The sequence below is a fragment of the Dromaius novaehollandiae genome, chromosome 9 (genome assembly GCF_036370855.1).
Source record: "Dromaius novaehollandiae isolate bDroNov1 chromosome 9, bDroNov1.hap1, whole genome shotgun sequence".
Lineage (NCBI taxonomy): Eukaryota > Metazoa > Chordata > Aves > Casuariiformes > Dromaiidae > Dromaius > Dromaius novaehollandiae.
This window is the reverse complement of record NC_088106.1, coordinates 22,760,636-22,780,780: the sequence shown is the minus strand read 5'-3', so window position 1 is coordinate 22,780,780 and position 20,145 is coordinate 22,760,636. Positions and strand designations below refer to the sequence as shown.

At 39.2% G+C, this 20,145-nt stretch overlaps 1 long non-coding RNA gene across 1 annotated transcript in view; it reads left to right on the top strand.

Annotated features, from left to right (window-relative positions):
• LOC112988922 (uncharacterized) overlaps nt 1–11,700 on the top strand; it is a 204,681-nt gene extending 192,981 nt beyond the window's left edge. The window contains exon 2 of the long non-coding RNA XR_003260658.2: nt 11,317–11,700. This is a non-coding gene — a long non-coding RNA (uncharacterized LOC112988922). The remainder of the gene's footprint in view (nt 1–11,316) is intronic.
• The last annotated feature ends 8,445 nt before the right edge of the window (nt 11,701–20,145 follow it).

Genomic DNA, 20,145 nt, shown 5'->3' with positions numbered 1-20,145 from the left:
GAAACCGAAATACACCAGCTGAGGAGCTGGCCCTTAGCTTTAGCCACTGCTCAGTGGAAAAAAACTGAATTACATCCAAGCAAAGTTTGTGGTTCACCCCTTACTAGCAATGTTAACATGGAAATAAGCAGCACAAGAGTTTGTAGAGGGCTATTACGAAAAGCAGACCTTTGTACTACTTTTCAACTAACTCCTTTGCTCGATGACAGCTGCTCTTACAATTAGCCCTTCTCCTGACCTCATGGTCTACCACAATATGCTTGAGAGATCTCTGGGAAGGGAGACTATTACACCTAATGTGTTTGGACAAGTCTAGCATGTGTGCAAATTAATAAGAATGCTGTATTCTTTTTTAATTTTTTTCCTTTACAAGGCTTCCCTTGCATTTATGCAACCTGCACATCTGCTTACCTGCTCTAAATAATGAAAATGGATGTAGCAGGATGTGAGGAACACAATATTCCCTGAGGTGATATTTTTCAGGGGGGGTTCTCCCTCCTCTAGTGAAAGGTAGGAACCTGAACCAACTTCTTAAAATGAATGATAGATTTCTTAGGAAATTGTCCTCTTCGGACACAGGAGGCAGAAATATTCACCTAGCCGTGAAACTTTGTAGAATGCAGAAAGAGCTGGGAGTTGAGAAGAGTGCTGCAGGTTATCCTTTGCAGCACTTTCCTTTAAATAGGGAGAAGAAAATTTCTGATTAATTATAAAATGAGGCTGCTATTTTGCATCTGATATAGAAAAACAAAATAAACACAATGAATATGTAATACTTATGGCAGTAGGTGCCTGGCACACTTGACAATAGCAGTTAGATCTGCAAGCAAGGGCACACCTTCACTTCATCTCATCTTTTAACATGGCATTTCTTTTCCTAAAGTAGTCTTTAATCAGCTTTTAGCTTAACTATATAAAGCATAAGAGGAAAAGGTGCTTTAATGAGTTGCAGCATAAAAATCATTCAAATACTTCTATTATCCTCCTTCAAAGACATTTCTGAATAAATGAATGCCTGTATTAACAAAAGTTCTCCTATTACATTCAGTTTGTGCAACTCATTACTTAATCCATGAGCATTTTATAGTTTTCTAGTATTCAGACTGAAGCAAAAAACACCTGTGTTAGTGACCAGATTTATATCCAAGTCTCTGACCATAAACACAGTGTATATCTTCTCTCCCTGAAGAACAAATTTCCTCTCTTCTCACTTGAGCACAAATGGCATCAGCGCAGAACAACTGGGACTCAGCTGCGTAGTAGCAGCAAGATGCAGAGAATGTAAAATAGCGATCGTATATAAAGTGGAATCTGCATAGAAAGGCAGTATTACAAGGGAGGCTTATGATGTTGCTTATCAGCCTTATGTTGAGAATTTAGTGTGTGATCCTGGAAGCTGTCAAGAGTCTTTTGTGGGGGTTCAACTCCACTAAATTTTGATAGCGTGAACAGAAATAAAACGTTGCTGCCTTTCCACATTTTTGGCAAGGGCTGCCTATCAAGCCTGGTGCACTGGCAGCCATATGAGGTGCTCAAAAAGTGCTAGAATTCTGCACATATTGTGTAAATTCTTGTTATATCTTTACTTCTATGTTAGATCTCTACATACCTTGTGCAGGTATTCTTCTTTCTTGTCCTCTGTCCTGTACAGTGACATCTGTTTTCTTAAGATTAAATGAAAAACAAACAGAGTGTTATTCTTTCTTTCTGTGAAATCTTTCCTCTTTTTGAAAAGAGATTGCCCATATTCAACACTATCTATGGGATAATGCTAGATTTGATATGGTTTCTCCTGACAATTTTAGCATTTATTAACTTTGTGTAAGATGTATGACTTGTAGGTTATCAAATTATCCTGTAAGTCGCAGTGACAGAAGGATGTAATTCTATTATTTTTACTTCAATTATATGGTATTTTATACTCTGTGAAGAACCCTATTGTACAAGTCCCAAGGTAAAGCAGCTATAATGTTTTTAAGAGGCTGTTCCAAAAATTCCTATGTTTATAAATATGCACATATTCCTGTACAGTACAGACTGCCAAAATATGCACTGCATGAAAATGGCAGGTGTATGCTTATCTGTATGTGCATGGCCATGTAGAGAGTAGTTCATTACTGGTGTTTTTTAATTTAATAGTAATGTCACTTGGAAATTCCCAAGATTTCTGTTCTCAGCTACAAGGACCTTTTGCTGTAACTCCAAATATTTAGAGGAACGCTACATTATCTATCAGATGAAACAATAAGTATTGACTATTAATAAGCTGTTGAATATTTCAGCACTTCTGAAATATGAAGTTTACAGCTTGTAGGATCAGAGCTGCTGTTTGCAATTGGCTGTCAGATACAAAGGGATTGTTCTAATATGTTTGGTGTTACAGTCAACTAATCCTTTTCTGATTTCTAAGAATATGTCACAAGCTAGCAAAATAAAATTATGGGATGTTGTTTTATGAGCAATGCAACAGTAAATTTCCAAATAAGGCTTTTCTGAAACCCAATTTAGCCTGCAAATAACAGCTTGAGGAATGCTTCTGGAATCTAACCTATTATGAGTTGGACCCAATTTTCACAGTTTGAAACTCTGTCTTGACTTTAAACCTTTAGGCAGTGATTCAGAATGTATTTACTCTTTTTAGTATGTATAGGATTTTTTTTAGCTTAGTGTATTAATAGGACAATGAAGTGAAAGAAGATTATGGGCCTTTTTCTGACAAATCCTGGGTATTTCTCCCAAAATCTATAGGATGTTTGGAAAAGAGTGTTTTGCTTTTCTAACTCCTAGTATTGGAGGAGTTCCATTTTGGATTTTATTTAGCTTAATAATAACATTAACAGTAACAGTCAAAATATTGTGTCAAGTTTAGGTACCCCAAATCATATTTAAGTCCCAAAATAAACCTTGCCTCCTGTGAAATATCCCCACATCCAAAAAAGTGATTGGTGCTACAAAAAATGTGAAACTGAAGTTTTATTTAAAAAAGTAAGAAGGAATAGTTTTTTGTTTACCTTTTAAATACCATAGGCTGTTCCTCTGGGTGATACCCAGCTGACACACAGGAGAAAAAGACCTGCAATGCTTTGGTACGGATATTTTACTAACTCGTTATTCATACTATCTGTACATCTGCATACACTGAGAGTGCTGGAAATATATTTTCAGATAGAGATTCATGATTTTGAAATGTCTGCTTTTCTTGAAACAAGATACCAGCAAACAGGTGAGGAGAAAAAAATTGCATTTTGAATAAGTCAGAATGGTTACTTTCAATTTAGGCCACTTCTGCTGCACACAAGACTGTAGGACATTTTAAAACTTTGAAACAAAGAATCATCTTGAAATAGGAAAAAAAAACCAGTGTTCCCTTTCAAAAATGCAAACTTTTGATGTCATTAGAATTCCTGGTCAAAACAAACTTTCCTCAGCGGTTTCCCTTTACTGTAATGGCGGAAAATCTTGGGCAAATGGCCAGTTTTCTAATTAAAACAAGTTCAGCTGCAAAATTTCTAACCAGTTGTACTAAGCTGTCTTTTATTTTCACTTTCGTTCAGCAGATGAGCAGTGGATATCTGTAATTTGGTCATCAAGACTTTCATACACCACATGGCATTAACTCTAAGTGTTTTTTCCTTACTATAGTTAAGGCTTAAATCCTGTTTTAAAGGGCCCTTTCTTCTGGGGGTTGAGAAAGTTCTCCCTCAGTGATTAGTAAGCCACAAAGGCTTTCGGGAGTGGATAGACATGAGGAACAGCAGCAGCAATTGGTACCTTGCTATCAGTGGGAAGATAAGCTCAGGGAAAAGATAAAACACGTATAAATATCTGACATAAAGGGATAACACGGGCTACAGAAGATGAAAGTGATTCCTTAGCGAAACAGATCTTGAAGCGTGAATCTGGTACTGAGGCACAGTATTTGGTATGGAGAGGAAATTAAATTTTACTTTTAAATTTTAAACCATGTATTTCTTAAAAAAAAAAAAAAAAAAAAAAAGATTTACTGATAAGATGGGTATTAGCTTATATAAAACATGGTACTAGGCAGCCTTTTAAGTGACAGACTTTCACAGACCTGTATTTTAATATGCCATGTACTGGGATGATGCAGTGTATGAGAGGTTCTCAAATTATTTCATAGCGCAGATCATCTTTTAGAAGAAATATTAGCTCTTGGACCACTTTCCCTCTAAAAGATACTCCTATTCGCAACTGTGCAACACCTCGTTAGCAATCAAGCAGTGCGTGTGCTACATTTGTATACATGCACACATAAAATAATCCTCATTGATAAAAGCAATATACCATATTTCCCCCACTATTTATTAGAGGCATTTTCTTGCTGCTTGACACTCGTTCTTCAGGTGTCCAGAGCTTTTCCCTGCAACAGGGCTTTGGGCAACCTCTTACCTGTGAGGCATCATCCTCATGCCGGCGCTTTGCGGATCCATCTGCTGGACCAGGAGGTGCCCGGGGACTTGGGTGCTCCTCTCCACAAACACGGAATGGTCCTCATGGCTCCCAGCTTGTGGCGGAGCAGCAGGTCTCACAGAAAGTTCCTGGGGGCGGAAGCAGAGACTGAAGCTATGGCTCAGGGCTGGGCTCCCTGACGGTTGTCTAAAGGCAGAGGGATACTCTGCTCGCGTTCTGTTTCAAACACGTAATTTAACACAGCAATTAATTACTTATTTCGCTCAGTAATTAATTACTAATTGCTAAAGAATTACTGCATTACTCCATGCAGAAGTAATAAAATTACTTCACAGTTTCAAGAAAATTCTTGAAGAAAGCAATTATTATTAGTTGTAGCCAAAATTATTTGTTATATTAATTACCAGTAATCTCTGCCTAGACACTAATTAGACTTAAAGCAATTTTACAGTGGTACAATATAATTATGTCATTAATAACAAAAATAACAGATTATTTTACTTTAAATTTGACATATTATATATTTAAGAGCTTGCCAATTAAAGAACAGCGTTGAGCTAAAGAACAAAGTGTACACAAAGTTTTGGGACAATTTCTCACGCCAGGAGCATACTAAGGCAGCTCTTTAAAAACCATAGACCCTTTTTAAGTGCATACAAATAAGAACTGAATTTCAGTTCTCAGTAAATTCCAGTTTCGTTTCTCAATTTGTCACTCTTCAGCAGTTCCAAACTCTTGTGCAAATTCTACCCAGCCAAATACTCGGAGAATGGCTTTGCTGTAGATACCCACATTAATCCGAGTGATCAGATGAACAAAATCATGTACTATTGCCTATTTGTAACTAACTACTTGTTGTTTTTCTACTAGCATAAATCTCGCTCAGGCCCTAGTGCTAGCTTAGCCGTAAACCGTCATTTGAAGTATCCCACTGAAGTCTATTTGTTTTGCCTTTGATTTTTCTTTTATTTTTAATAAGGTCTAAACACATGCTTGAAAGTAAATATGTGCCCAAGGGGCTTTCTGAATTTTAGCACAAATTAGCAAGGAAAAAGGTAATTTCAGACCATAATCATAACATATGTGTTACAGAATGCTACTCTTTGAAAAAACTAAAGAAATGAGTTCTTGGTTTTTAATAAAATGAAACCATATATCTTTCAATGAAAAATATTTTGCTGAAAATTGTCAATTTTTTTGTGGGAATGAAACACATTTTCAAAACACATGCACTTGCAGCAGTAAATAACGTTTCTGAGAAGTACTTGTATATTGTTAAGTTTTTAGATTTTTTTTTTGATGTATTATATTTCTTTCATTCTACAGGAAATCATCACTAATTAGATAATTTTGTAAACACAAACAAAACCACAGTAGAAGGACAGATTAGTTATCTCAAATAATTTTTGCCACCTGTAATAGTTCAAGTTCGACAGCCTTCATGAAATACAAAATATATTTTTTAAGGAACGGGCTTTTATTTGGATCCCTGTGTTCTTGTACTTGCTAGTGTTTTGACAGATGCGGTAGCATTACTGCTCAAGAGTGGGACAATAACGGAGGACTACCGAGAGTCCAGCTGAGTAGCTCTCACCTCTTTCTTCCGCAGTCTTTCGGGCAGTGCCGAGGCTGCCCGTACATGGAGACCAAAGCGGCCGGTGTGGGCGCAGGGCACCTGCAGAAAGACAAAACGCGCCCCGGCTGAGGCGGGCACGCTGCTCGCGGCTGGCTGCTGCATGGCCTGGAGGAGCTCGGCCTGTGTTTGCGGCCACTCTCAGACCCCTTCCTCAACCACCTGTGGGCAAGAGCATTTTGTGGCGTGGGTTAGCCTGGCCAGCGTGGTTTTCAGGATGTTTGCAAGCATCTCATAAAAATAAAGGCTCATTCTTCCTGTAGTTGCTGCGTTAAAGGAAGGACACAAATTAGCATTTGCACAGAGCAAGATGCAAGTTATATTTATTAGGTCATCAAATTATTCTTGTGTTATTATTCTGCAAAATGTTTCAGTAAATTTTCAAAGGGGTGTTATGTATAGAAGATATTAATATAACCCCCACTTTTTCCAAAACCTTTATTTTTAAAATAAATCCTGCCTGTGACTGATAAAGCAGCTGGGAGACCTACGGATAAGATATAATATAAATACTTAATTAAATTCCAGTAAGATTTCCCCCAGAGCAAAATCTTTCAAAGCATCTGAATTTCTATAATGTACTATATGTTCTTCCTCTCATACCTGTTTGCAAAGAAAAAAAATCAGATTCCTGCACACATTTGGCTTAGCTCCTCTAAGTCATTCACTGTAGTAGCACTCATTTGAGGCTTAACCTACTTTTACTGGAATCTAAGGCAAAATTCTCATTCATATAATCAGGAGTCTGAAAAATTGTTTCCATTTCAGTATTGAAACAAAAAAGCCACCTTGTAATTGTTTTCAGTTTTTAGGCAGCTTGTGGCTTATCAGACTTCGGAGTGAATAGCTCAGTTTGGGAAATGGTTGAGATTTTTACTGGAAAAGAGTACCATTTGTTTTTTGATCTATTTTTAAATTATAATTCACATGGTAAAAGTGGAGTCAAGTTATGGAGCATTTCAGGTTTTAATTTTTTTCCCTCATATTTGGTGCTAATGATAAATCCCTTTAGATGAAGTTTTTAAATAACAGCAATTCTCATGTGGCTTTTTATCACCTATTTATTTTAGATCAAAATTCTTATTGTTCTGGACTCTGAGTATTAGCCAAACTAAAAATGTCATATTGAAACTGTAGTTTTAATCCCAAGCCAATGGTTGGACCATAATTTATTGTAGTAAAATTATAGTAACAAATAGTGATGATGTAACGCTATATTTCAACATGTTTTACAGCACCACAATGTTATTTTAGTGATTATACTGTAGTTGGAATAAATATTACTAAATTTGAGACAGATTTATTACGGTTTTAAACTTTGTTCTGTTTGGTCCAGGAAACAGAGGATTTACACAGTAACTCTTTTTAACATTAATGGACATTAATTGCTTATCTCCCTTGTGCATCCTGAGGAGTTTGCACCCCTCTGGCTCTCCGGTATTTTAGCACCTTTCAAGGTTTCATTTGGGACGAGACTGTCCTTCCAGTTTCAGCACTGTGTAAAAGGAGGCAGCAAGCCAGGGAAGCATGTCAGTCATCTACAGAGCCTTCCCTCTGGCTCCCTTGCTCTTGGGAATCGGGCAGCTGGCAGCCACTGGGGAAAGGCGCCTGGGCCAGGGCGCGCGCAGCGCTTTCGCTCAGCTGCGCGCACGGGGCAAGCCCTGCCCAGGCAGCCCCAGCCTTTCTGCCCCTCGCTGCACAAGCAGAGATTCAGGGGGCTAGACAGAGGACGTGAGGTGCTGAATAATGTCGTTTTTCCATACGGTCAGAAAGGGACAGGCTGTGGTCTGACTCCTCAGTAAATGCTACTGCTTTTCCTGCAAAAATAATTTCAGGCTAAAGATTCAGAGAGTTTGTTACCAGTGAAATCTGAATGGCTGTTGGAAAAAAAATTCAAACCAGACTTTTTTGGTGAGGTGCTGAACTGCAAGGACAACGTGCAATGTCCTATTGACTGATCGCTGCTTTCCTCAGTTCCGACAATGATTGAAACCACCCTAGGACTTTGAGGAAAACCATTTATAACATTTCCAGCTATCCCCAGAACAGCAGAGAAAACACCAAACCCTCAAGAAAATCTCTTCATATACCCTGAAGTCACACAGACTCGTATGGCTCTGGCTGGTAGTGTCATGAGGCTTCCAATAAACATTTAAACTTCTGATTTGCTTGTCAGAATGTCTAGTGAAGAAATGCCTAAATCTTGCTCTCACTTGTACCTGTACATTCCCATTGAGCTCAATGAGCTTGCACTGGAATGGCTGAGATTTTTCATTTGCTGCGTACATTGCAGTACCATTGCATGACAGGAATGACTACACCTGCTCCTACGTACACTTGCCTTTATTGCCATTATAAAATCAGTGTTTAACTTCCGTTTCCATGTTTACATCTTTTATCATTTGTAACCATCACAGAAAACAATCTCTCTTTTAAACAGAATCCACTGCAAGCTGGATCTCAGATTAGACAGTGTATCCTTTACCTTGTGCAGGGGCCAGCATCGCTGAGAAGCAGCAGCTGATGAAGACGCTGGCTAGAACCTGGGAAGTATTTCTCCATTTGGAGTTAAATGTTCCAGTGCTTCACAGGACTTTGAGGGAAGAGAAAGGGGAAAACTGAAGGAAACAGTTTCAGTTTTTCAATTTGGAACCTGCTTTGCTGTAATTTTGAGACATGTTGTAAAGCACAGGTAATTGATCATAATGAAAAAAATGCGTTAATGAAAGTAATTGACAAAAGCCAGTCCACCTGTCAAAGAAGAGAAATCTTGAAAAGGAACGGCAGGCTTTGAAGGTCAAGGCTCAGTGTGGTGTAATCCCTACCATCTGTGTTCAGGCTGGTGCTATTCTCAGGCTGTCATACGCACTCTCTTCTTTGAAAATAATAGACAAGGGAAAAAAAAGCTTACTCAACAGGGAGCCTAAATGTAGTTAGGTTTATAGAAAATGAAAAAAGCACCATTGTATAAACTTAAGATGACCCTTAATTTTCCTTCCCCTTGACCTACACACATCTACTTTCAAAACTTTAGTGGCATGGGAATGAAAATAATTCAGTGACCAATAAAGAAGTGTAAAGATATAACAGCAAGTTGGAATAATAGGCCACCATGCCCAACGCAATCAGTATTGATTTCCTTTCGAAAGGAGAGTGATTCTAGCCCTGAGCCTACACAAAGACGTGGGTGGGCTACTGTGCCCACTCCAGAACTGCAGTCCTCAGAAGACCTGCTAGACTGCCACCCATGGGCAGCACATTCCTTTTGGGTGTTCAAGATGCTCTCGTCCCTAAAGCTGTGCTTCTGGCCATTTCCAGACACTACCTAGAAGCTTGATGCTTGCAATTTCTTCTCAGCTTTTATGGGTTTCAATGGCTGGGCACGCATGCATGTGCCTGATCCATTGAGCTTGATGTGAGAGAGGTTCTCAGAAAATGCCCACTGGATCGCAGTCCATGAGTGCGGCTGGAGCCGCATTATCCAGCACCCTGATTGTTACACTGGGCACTCAGAACGGGGAAAGCTGGGCTCAGTGCCCTGTTTTCTGAGTGATAATCACCAGGCCACAGAGCACGGATCCTCCTTAGTGCTTATTTTCACATATTCCTTGGACATCTGAGAAAGCATGAATGAGAGTCTTCCTCACCCAGAAAATACTATATTTTGCTGATCAGGCCACTTTTGTGTGGTCTGGAGTTCAAATCCCTCAGGCAGAAGAGGAAATTGAATTCAGGTTTCCCACACTCTGACAGGATATATTAATCACTGAGTTATTATATTAAACAAGGGCATTAGCTCCTCCAAGGCAGTTGTGCTTTGAAAGAAAAAGTCTAGGCATCTAACTCCAGAAGCTGTCACTGGAATGGGAATCCCCAGTGAAAGAAGGTGTCTTCCCAGCATCCAAACACCGTAAAGCCTGATGAGGGGCAACATTTAAGACACAAGCTTGTTCCTGGTATATCTTGTCAAAACCAAAGGCAGCTGCACACTCACTTCCATAGTTCCCATTCTTCTGCTTTCAAGCATCCACATGCATCACACAGGGAGCCTATTCTGGATCTTGTTCATTCCATAAGGTAGCGGAGTATTTGCAATTTTAGTGCTCCAGCATTTGGTCGCCCAAATTCCTTTTAGGTTCCTTTGCTGCTCAAGCCCCAAGGTGATTTATTTGCCTCAAAGAGGAGACTCAAGAATCTGAAAGGTTTTTAAATGCATTACAAAATACACTGGAAGCATGGAGTCAGTAAAATGCCATCCTCTTGAAGCTTTTTTGTTTTAGACAGTATAACTTTTTTTTATGGAAAAGGTTTATCCATTAAAATAATGATAAAGCAATTTTTTTAATAGGTTCTTTACTCCAGAGTGTTAAAACTACAAAGCAAGAGAACCTGCAGAAATCATGCTGCATACACTCAGTGGGAAATGGTACATATAAAGCTTGTTATTTCTATCTCTAAGTGATAAAAACTAAGATGGTCCATCAAAACAGCAGGTATAAATAATATGTATATGTTATATATGTATTACCTGCTCTTAAAAAAAAAATTACATTGAAACTTCTGCCTCCATGCACAAAACCAGAGCACACCACATAAAACATCTCTCTGTTAAGTGCAGATTCCTGGGAAAACAACCCCAGTAAAAAAGGCATAAAAAAATAATAGCACTCCACAAATGCCTAATTAAAAAGGTTCTCCACCTCTTTGGAAGAAACACATTTTATTTGCCCTCATTAAGGTGACCTAACCACTGTGCTTCACCCTGCCCTGCCTGAATGATGTAATCAAGCCAACTCGTGAAAATAAAATACAAGAGGAAAAGAATCATGCTCTCTTTCTCTGAGCTGTAACTGCCTATTTTTCTAAATACATAATCACATTCAAGCATGTACTTTAATTAATGACTCAAAAGACAGGCTGTTGACACTATATCGTCTGTCAAAGTTTAGGTGTAACTCTAGAAATGGAGAAATTCAGAACTATATTGAAAGGTGCTTCCGGAGAATCTTTACTAACACCTTTTGTTTGTTATTCACACTCACTCAAAACAAACATTTATTTTTTGAGCTATGCCCTGCAGGTGCACCCTCTGCTAATGGAATAAGATGCTAACGAAATCTCTTGCTCAATGCAAAGAGGTAATCCTGCCTCTGTTTTATGGTAACTACTTTTTGCTGTTCATTCCTTTTCTATATCTTTTTTACCACGTATGCACATCTCATTATGTGATTTGTTTGTTTTGTATTTTGCAGCCATACATGCCAGTCAAGAGAAAATTAGGGAGTTTGGAAGCTGCAGTAACACACAGCAACGCATCTGAAGCACAGTTCATAGCTGCTTCTGTGCCCACCCTGGAGGATCTCATTTCCCAAGCTGTGCTACATCACGCCACCTTTGACAAACTTAGAAGTTGGTACGAAAAGCAAGGCATGCCAATATTTCAAAGAATGCTATTTGCTTGAGTATGGTAAAAGACTATGGCACCCACTGATCATAAAATTTTGAGAAAAAGAATGACAAAACCCAATACAAGAATAGATTGAAATCTCTTCACTTTTATTAATCTAAGTAATGTAAAAGAGTGAAAAAACTTATAAAAAAAATCTTTCTAATAAATTCATGTATGTGGAGGCTTACTTTCTTCCTCTCCCTCTTTGAATGTTAAACATGGTAAAAAGAAAATCAAAAGAAAGAAGAAAAAAATTAAAAAGTAAAATTGAAATCTAAAACCAAGTAAAAGGAAATGCAATGAAGCCTGGGTACTTTGATGCTGTTATGTTCAGTGGCAAAAAGATGGAAGAGAGAGAGAGGGAGAGACAGACAGACAGAGAGAGGAAAAAAAAAGAAAGAAAACTTAAAATCTAATAAAATTATTATGAAAATTAGGAAAAAATCTTTTCTCTGTTACAGACTGCAAAAAAAAATGTTTTGAACTTTTCAAAGGTTTTGACATGTTATGCACTGTCTTGCCAATCTTATGGAGCACCTGAAAAAATAAAGTGTGATAGAAGGAAAGGAGTTCACAGGGGGGGCTGTGTCTATCCAAAAAGAGTGAAAAAAGTCAGATTGTAATGTAAGCTATTAAGACAATAAAGATTTTCATTTCTGATTAAGTTAGTCAACCTTTAAGAATAAAATCTGACATTGATCGGTAATGGCATTCTCAGCTTGCAATTCTAAGCAGTTTATGGCAACAAATCTTTTTTTTTCCAACAAATCTTTTTTTTTTCTTTTTATCCTCAGGGGAAAATATTTTTTTCCTTCAGTTCCAGTCAACATGCAGTAGGTGCAAAATTTTTACATTACAGCATTATTGATAGGCTGCTACTGTTACCCCTATAATTTAATTAACTTTACAGGAAAGAGAAAGAGATGCTTTTTTTCCCCCCTCTTTTATTTTTTGAAATAAACAGTTCTACAAAATGAGCTGGCATCTCAAGGGGCAAAGACCACTCTACACCATGTGTGCGGGGGCAGGAGAGGTTCTGAAGTATCACGTCCACATTTCAGTTTGTCACTGTTGCTTTGGCTTGCCAGTGCCCTTTGCTTTTTTTAAAGCCTCTGGAGAGCAGGCAGGAGTCGCGAGAGAAGGCCCGTGCTGGGCAGGGACGTGCTGGCCCGCGCTCGGCTGACAAGCTGGCAGTGGGTATCCTTCATTCAGCACATCTCTGTACATTGCACAGAAAAACGCCTGGGGAGCTGCAGTAATGAATACATCAACTTTTACCCTGCTCTGTAAAAACAGCCATAAGGAAATGATTTCTATGCTGTAGAGGGGGTACATGGGCTAAAAAGAAAACACAACACTTGCCAGAAAAATAAATGCCCTGCTCCATCTCAGAGATGAGGGAGAAAGATGAAGTGTCCTGTTCCTGCTGCATCATCTGCGTATAAATAGCCTGTATACCGCTCCCCTCCTAACCAGGGAGGGCAAACGTCCGCACAGGTACTTAGAGTTTGTATTCTTCCACAGCACGTTGCTCACTATTCGAGGAGAAACAGCTTCAGGAAGATCTTTCACTTAAAAAGAAAAGTCAGGAGAAATGAATGAGTAAAAACCTGACATGGGATATGCTACCAGTCAAACAGAACAGCAACAGTTATAAGCTTATTAATAAAACATAGCGTACACAAATAAAGGACATTATGGGGAATCTGAGCTGGGAATAGTTCTTAACTTTTTTTCATTATTATGTAAACAGGTCAATAAAGGAGATCCAGCATGAAAAGAAGAGAGGGAGAGGGGACCAAACTTCCCCAAGGTGTGGCAGGTTCTGGTATTCAGAGGTTTATTGATTTGACCAGTATACATGCTGAGAAATACAAGATCCATAAGACACTTCCCGATTTCTTTATACATACTGTGCACTATAGATTTCACTGCCCGCACAGAGTGGAAAACCAAAGCTTGGCCCTGTCCCCAAAAAGGCTAGCGAGCCTCCTGCGTCCAGCATAGCAAAGGGCACCTATGGCTCCCAGAAGTGCCCTGATGCGGAGCAGCATTTCCCGTCCGGGGCGCACAGGACAGCAGCACCCGGGCAGGCTGCGCTCCCTGCCTTGCTCGCACATCAGCAGCACTCTGCTGTCCTTTGTCTGGGGAAATTTGAGGGTGCCGGTCAAACTGCTGCAACATTTGAGCTGCACGCTGCTATTCTCAGAGTTTGGAGGAATGGTTTTGTTGAGATAGTTAAGTGCAATCATCATGACAGGAATCGGGTGCTTTTAACTCTCTGGATTTGCAGGCTCCTTTGTTCAAGACCAATTCTCAACCAGCTATATAGCTGAACCAAAGAACAAAAATAACCACGTAGCCCATGATTTAAATTTTGATAGAAAAACCTTTCTGAATTAATTTCGTCACTTAGAATCTATGTACAAACATGTGCAACAAAACCAGCAGAAGTGTCTGCAACGGGGGATTATGCATCCCAGAAGCGAGGCTGGATGGGCTGTTCCATTGTACATATTTATGGAGCAGAATGGAACCCTCAGGGTAAATGTGAACAAAGAATAGACTGTTTTTTTCCTAAAGCATCTGGGTGTAAGCCTTATTTTGCCAGCAATCGTGGTGTTTATGGGCATGTTTTACTGGAAACCTGCTGCTTCTCACAACGTTTCCTGAGTGACTGTCTTAGTAAAACTGCATCTGGAAATGACAAGCACACAGCTGTAAATCTGAAAACCAGTGTGCAGCCCTAATAGCTAGCAGCCACAGCATGGCTGTCCTGCCAAATGCTCAAAAGATTTACAAAGACAAAAGCAGAGCAATGAATACGTTTCTGAGCGTCTGTGATCACATTACACCTCTTCCTCTTCAAAGATTTTTTTGTTGCCCTAGAAAAGGGTATCACTGCTCTTTCAGTTACTACCTTAGACAGATAACCATGATTGGTTACCTGCCAGAGCACCCAAAATTTCTGCCCTGCATCTATCTTCCAAAAAGATGGGCAGTAGTGCAATACATCCTCCCCCCCTCCCGTTGTTTTTCCCACCTGAATTAGACCCATGACAAGAGTGAGGCCATGAAACGAGCCACAAGAGGGAGGGAGGCAGGGAGAGATGAAGATTTGTCCTTGTCGTTGTCAAGCCGCTAAGCCGTGAAGTCCTGAATCTGCTCTGGATACCAAATCTCCCCAGGTTTCAAAGTGTGATTGCATGGAAACAGCTGCAGGAGGGGAGTGCGTGGTCGCAACAGATGCACCTTGCAGTAATGCTGACCGGCTGGGATGCAGCATCAATAAGCATTGGAGCCAAGGTTTTGGAATATAAACAACATGGTAAATTGCACAACATGGTCGATACACTTGCTAGCTTCAACATAAAAAGCTGAGAAATAAGTTATTCATGGACGTCTTGGAGGGGCTATGAGCACTAAAGAGGCAGCAAGGGAGCAGCAGTCTGTATGGGCCCTGCCCAATGCCCAGCTGAATACAGGCAAGGTTCAGTGGCAAAACTCTATAAGGGAATTGGGTAAAAGGGGGCCCTTGAGAGTCAGGCATTTGGGAAGAAGAAATGAAAACCTTGCTTCTCCATCAGTTTCTTTCATCAGTCCACCTTCTTTATCAGGGAATATGTCTCCAGGCCCCTCGTCTCCCTAGTTATGACCTTGACCCTACCTTTAGATTTTAAAGTAACAATTATTTGGTATTTGGAAAGAGTCAGCAGTTACCTGCCCCTCAAAGTCCCTATCAGGATTAAATCCGCCTTTGCTATTAGTCAACTCAGCATAGCTGGATAGAGACATGCGCTTCTGTCTCTCTGCAGTGCCATTTCTTTGCTCTAGCCGTCAGTTAAACAACAATGATAATGCTACTCGCTCAGCTTGTTTGAAGATTAAATTAGCTGCTATTAGTTCAGCTCTTTGAAGACGTACCCAAAGCGCTAAGTCCTAAGTATTATTAGATGAATGTTAGTCATTAAACCCTAGAGAAATCTTGTTGCGTTGTATTATCGCCCTAGCCACGAGAAGCCTTGGCTGCTTGTCCACTTGAATACACCTGCCTCTGCGTCCTTTTCTGCTCAATACTGCTGAAGTGCCAGACTACAGCTTTCTGCCCTTTAATTGAGCAACTCCTAAGCACTTAAAGGACCAGTCTTAAGTGCAGTTTTTGTTCTTCACAATTAAGAGCTTTTCATTTTCCGAGTCCTATCTCTGAAAAAAACCTGTCTCCTTTCTAACTGAGCCAAAACAGATCTACAGGATTTATTAAACTGAAATTTGCTTCCAAAAAAAAAAAAAAAAAAGACCTGTCAATCTGTCTTTCAAATTTAAACAGAAGTGGGCATCTAGATTTTCTATGGAATTACTCCAGACAGAAAAGGGTGTAGCAGAGATAAGATTTAGATCCTTTCTAAAGCCCTCTAGTGGTAGTTCCAGTTATACTATTTATTGAGATAGGAACTTAAAACTACTTAGGATGTTTGACAGGAAATTAGATGCATCTGTCTTTAGAAGAAGGGAGAGGGAACAGAGAAACTGTTAGCAGTAAGGTCTCTGTCCTTCTGTATAGAAATAAATGTGGTGCAAGTGTACAATGTAGTAGAAGCTCCAAATGTCTAACCGCTCCACCATGAAAGGCAGAAGCTGCCACCCTTCTTATCCACTAACAACATCCTGTCCGGGAACTTAGCACTGTTACATACTAGGTTAGCTCCAGGAAAATTAGGGCTGACCCAGCTCTCTTACATCTAGGGTCACAGTTTCTAAAACTCAGGATCTGCATATATTGGTGGATTGCTGTGGAGAAGTTGCCAATGAGTGTGCTGTACCAGCTATGTGGATAAACACAGTGTTTCATTTATCAGGGCCATAAATCTGCCACTTTTCACCAGCCACGATATTGCCATTATAGTATTTTCTTAGCCTTCTCTCCTTCCTCTACAAAGTTCTGCTTCAAAACAAAAACACAAATAGTACAATCCATAGGCCGTATAGGAAATAACACACAAGCAGTTCAGCGATAACATTGCTACAGCTCAAAATTTGAAATAAAATGGAACAATAAAAATCGGAAGAGGTACAACCACAGGTATTTTAACATGTATTACATAGTGGCTGCCTTTTGCCAAAAGAAATACTGCTAAAATTAATCTTTATTTTAAGCCTAAATTTTAGTTTTTAGAAAGCAAGGCAACCTTCCCAGTTTGTTTCCTAGGATTGATTTCAGGATTTTAATAGTGAAACTCGTAAGGAGGATCTGCTCAGAAACTGTCAAGCCCATCTCCCCCTGCCAGGTTTTAGAGCCTACCTGTGTATTCTACATACAGTTATACCTGAATCTAACTCAGTAGTTACAGGGCTCCGTAGCAGCCGCAGCGCCTGGCAGAGGTTCAGTGTTTCTCAAGAGTAACTCTCCCAGAGTTTTCTGGAAGAGAAAAGCATTACTCTGACTGCTCTGAGTGTTTCTTCAGTACCTCATCTTAACCACCTAGAGGATTTTCTGGAGTGCTTACCTGAATAGAGGTGCTTCTTATAAGCACTCATCTTGAGAAGTGTTTTGAAAGTGAAACAAGAATTATAATAGACAGTCAAGAGACCCTTTGGGAAAAATGCGGCTGGTATTGGAAACGACAGAACATCTTTGCTGAATAAAACATTTTCTGAAGAACATCAGAATTAAGTATGGCCAGAGATCGTTTCCAGAAAGGGATGTTTTTTTAGCCCATGTGCTTACCCACAACTCCTCCAAGCTCCATTATAGCTCTAAAGAGTCCAAATTAAGTTCAGATTATCCCAGAAATGTGTTATATATATTCCTTTGCATTTTATGACATTTCCCTAAAACCTTTTTAAAAAAGCCAAAACAGAGTGGTTCCAATTAGTACAATTATAAAAATTAGCATAACAAAGTTTATGTTGTTATGCTTACAATTATGGTATAAAATAAACACGACATACAGTAAACAATGAAAAATGCATCACTTACTAGTCTGAGGTCCCCTGAGAGTCATCCTTTGAAAAAAGGATGACCACTTGGTAATGTATAGGCCATATTCAATAAAAATGTACAATGAACACACTGTGTGGCAGAGTTTAATTTCCTGACTCTTGTGGGACTGAAGTTTCAACTTTAACAAGACTTCCCTGTTGCACAAAGGGTATTGTGAAGCAGTGTGATGCAATGGCTACAATGCAAGCTGAGTTCAGAGAATTACGCTCATTCCTGGATCTATTGTTGGCTTCCAATGTGATTTTGTACACGTCACTTCTACAGCTCAATTTCCTCCTTGACAGTAATGGGACTAACAATGGTTTCTCACCTTTGACATTCATGGATGAAAAGTGCTAAGTATTATTAATTCATGAATTTATCAACCTCAAGCAGAGCTGTGACCTTGAAAATGGAGAAGTTCCAGAGAGTCTGCAGAGTCTGCTGGGGAGATCATTAGCACTATTCACTTTAACACACAAGCACATGGATATTATGGCGATGCTTGCGCGGCTGGAGGAAGGGGGCAGCATGAGGTAGTAGATACAGTAACAGCTTTGATGTCCAGATAGACAACTTAAAAAAGCACAGAACTGAACATAGCTTGGAATGATCCCACCATGTCTCAGTAGAAGACCTACTTCTGGGAAATGCTGAGCAATGTTTTGAAATACTCTCCATGCTTTGGTCCCATACCTTACGGAGCAGTTAGAACAGTCAGTCATAAGTATTGATTAGCTTGGCAGTACAAGCGAACTCGCCATACAACCTACTTCTCAGGAAAGATCACTTGAGAACATTTTTCTTTTTTAAAGTATTAAAATGGTCAAGGAAACTGAGGTTGTGAGTGTTTTGTAAATCTTTACTAAGGAATGGCAAAACCAGGACAATCCATCATTTGAGTTTTACAAATTCTCACTAAGAACATTTTTCATATGGAAGCCAGCTTTAGTCCATCGATATTTCATATTTCTATATAAGAATAGGGTGATAGTTTGACTTATAAAAATATTCAGTGCTTTATTAACTTGCCTTTTTGCCTTATTGCAAAGAGAATTGGAAAGCCCCAAGTGAGTTACAGCTAGGGGTTCTGCAGCTTTTCACTCTGCTCTACAATTTTCTTTATGCTCCTTCAGCCTATGTTAATTGTGCACCATTGCTGCCATTTGAGCATCTGTCCCCCGCTGCACTGAATCACCAGAAAGCAGCTCTTCTATTCCATCTGTGACAGCTCCAAGCTCAGAGGAAACACTCTTCGTGGAAATGCTGATTCAATGTGGCAGGGGATAAGTGGGCTGGCAGAAGCTGCTTCGTGCATTTTAATATTGGGGAAAAAAGGGATAGGAATGTCAGACAGGATGGGAAGCCGAGAATGTACCTCTCTTATTGAGCAACTCAGCCTGCTTGTGCTTAACCTAAAATATAAGGGGCTAGAAATTGACTTCAGACAATGAAAATTGAATGCATCTCGAACATAAAATATATTATATTATACCTCAGTATGTGTATAGCAAAATATATATATTTTGTATAACATAATATATATTATATAATGTATACATTATATTTATAGGATATATATCCTATACATATTATATATTATCCTATACATTCTTACTCTATTATCATCATGTATTAAAAACACATAGTGTGCTTGTGAAGGTTTTTGTTTGTTTGTTTGTACATCCTGTTCACAACAGGGAGTACTGCTAGATATTAGTAGTTCATCTAATATTAGAGAATTCAGAAGAAGAAACAAAAACAACCAGCCAAACAAAATCATTTAAGTGTGCCACTGTGAGTATCTCTATGGATAAACAGACATAAGTATATAACTTTGCAGATGTATTCTTAAATCTGATCTGTGCAACATTTTTTTCCATCAGAGAACTAGATGTTCTGTTATCTATCACATAATCATTTCCAGCATAAATATGAACTCTAGAGATTAGAGATCAGTATACTACACACTTCTAACAGCCTTACCTCATATGACTGAAGTGGGAAAGATATGTTGGGTGTAAACAAGAGGTGACAATACTGAAAAACAACCTATTTCCTTTTCCTTTTTAATTTCTGAACGTTCCATACACTTTGGGCTGAGACTTCAACAACTTTCCTCACTCAAGTACAACAGATACACTACGATACTTCAGCAGAGCAGATACTAGCGGGACTCTCAGTTGAGGTCTCGTCAGTCTTGCTGAACAGATGGGCTAACAGGGGCCCTGTGGATGATCCGGTTGCAATGAAGCTGCTGCCTTACTGAACTTAAAAACACCCGTGTCCTGCTCTGAGCTGCTGCAAGCATTTATGTTCCATGTTGAGCAACTGACTGGCTCCTATGGAGGTGAGCAATGTTCTCTAGGAGCTAAGTGATTACTTTGCCATTTAAGTACCACTTATTCTCTTTGAAATAAAGAAGTTTGGTAACCTTTGAATGTAATTTTTTTTTAGTGAGAGATATAAGCATTTTCCTTTGCTGAGTTAACAAAAAAAGGTGGAAGAGAGAGAGATAATATTTTTTCACTTTTTCTAATTCAAGCTTTTAGAGGCATTAGAGAGAACACTTCTTAACCATCCCATGAAACAAAGAGAGGCATGTGTGATAATGGGAAATCACAGAACCAAGTCAAAACTTGTCATGATTTT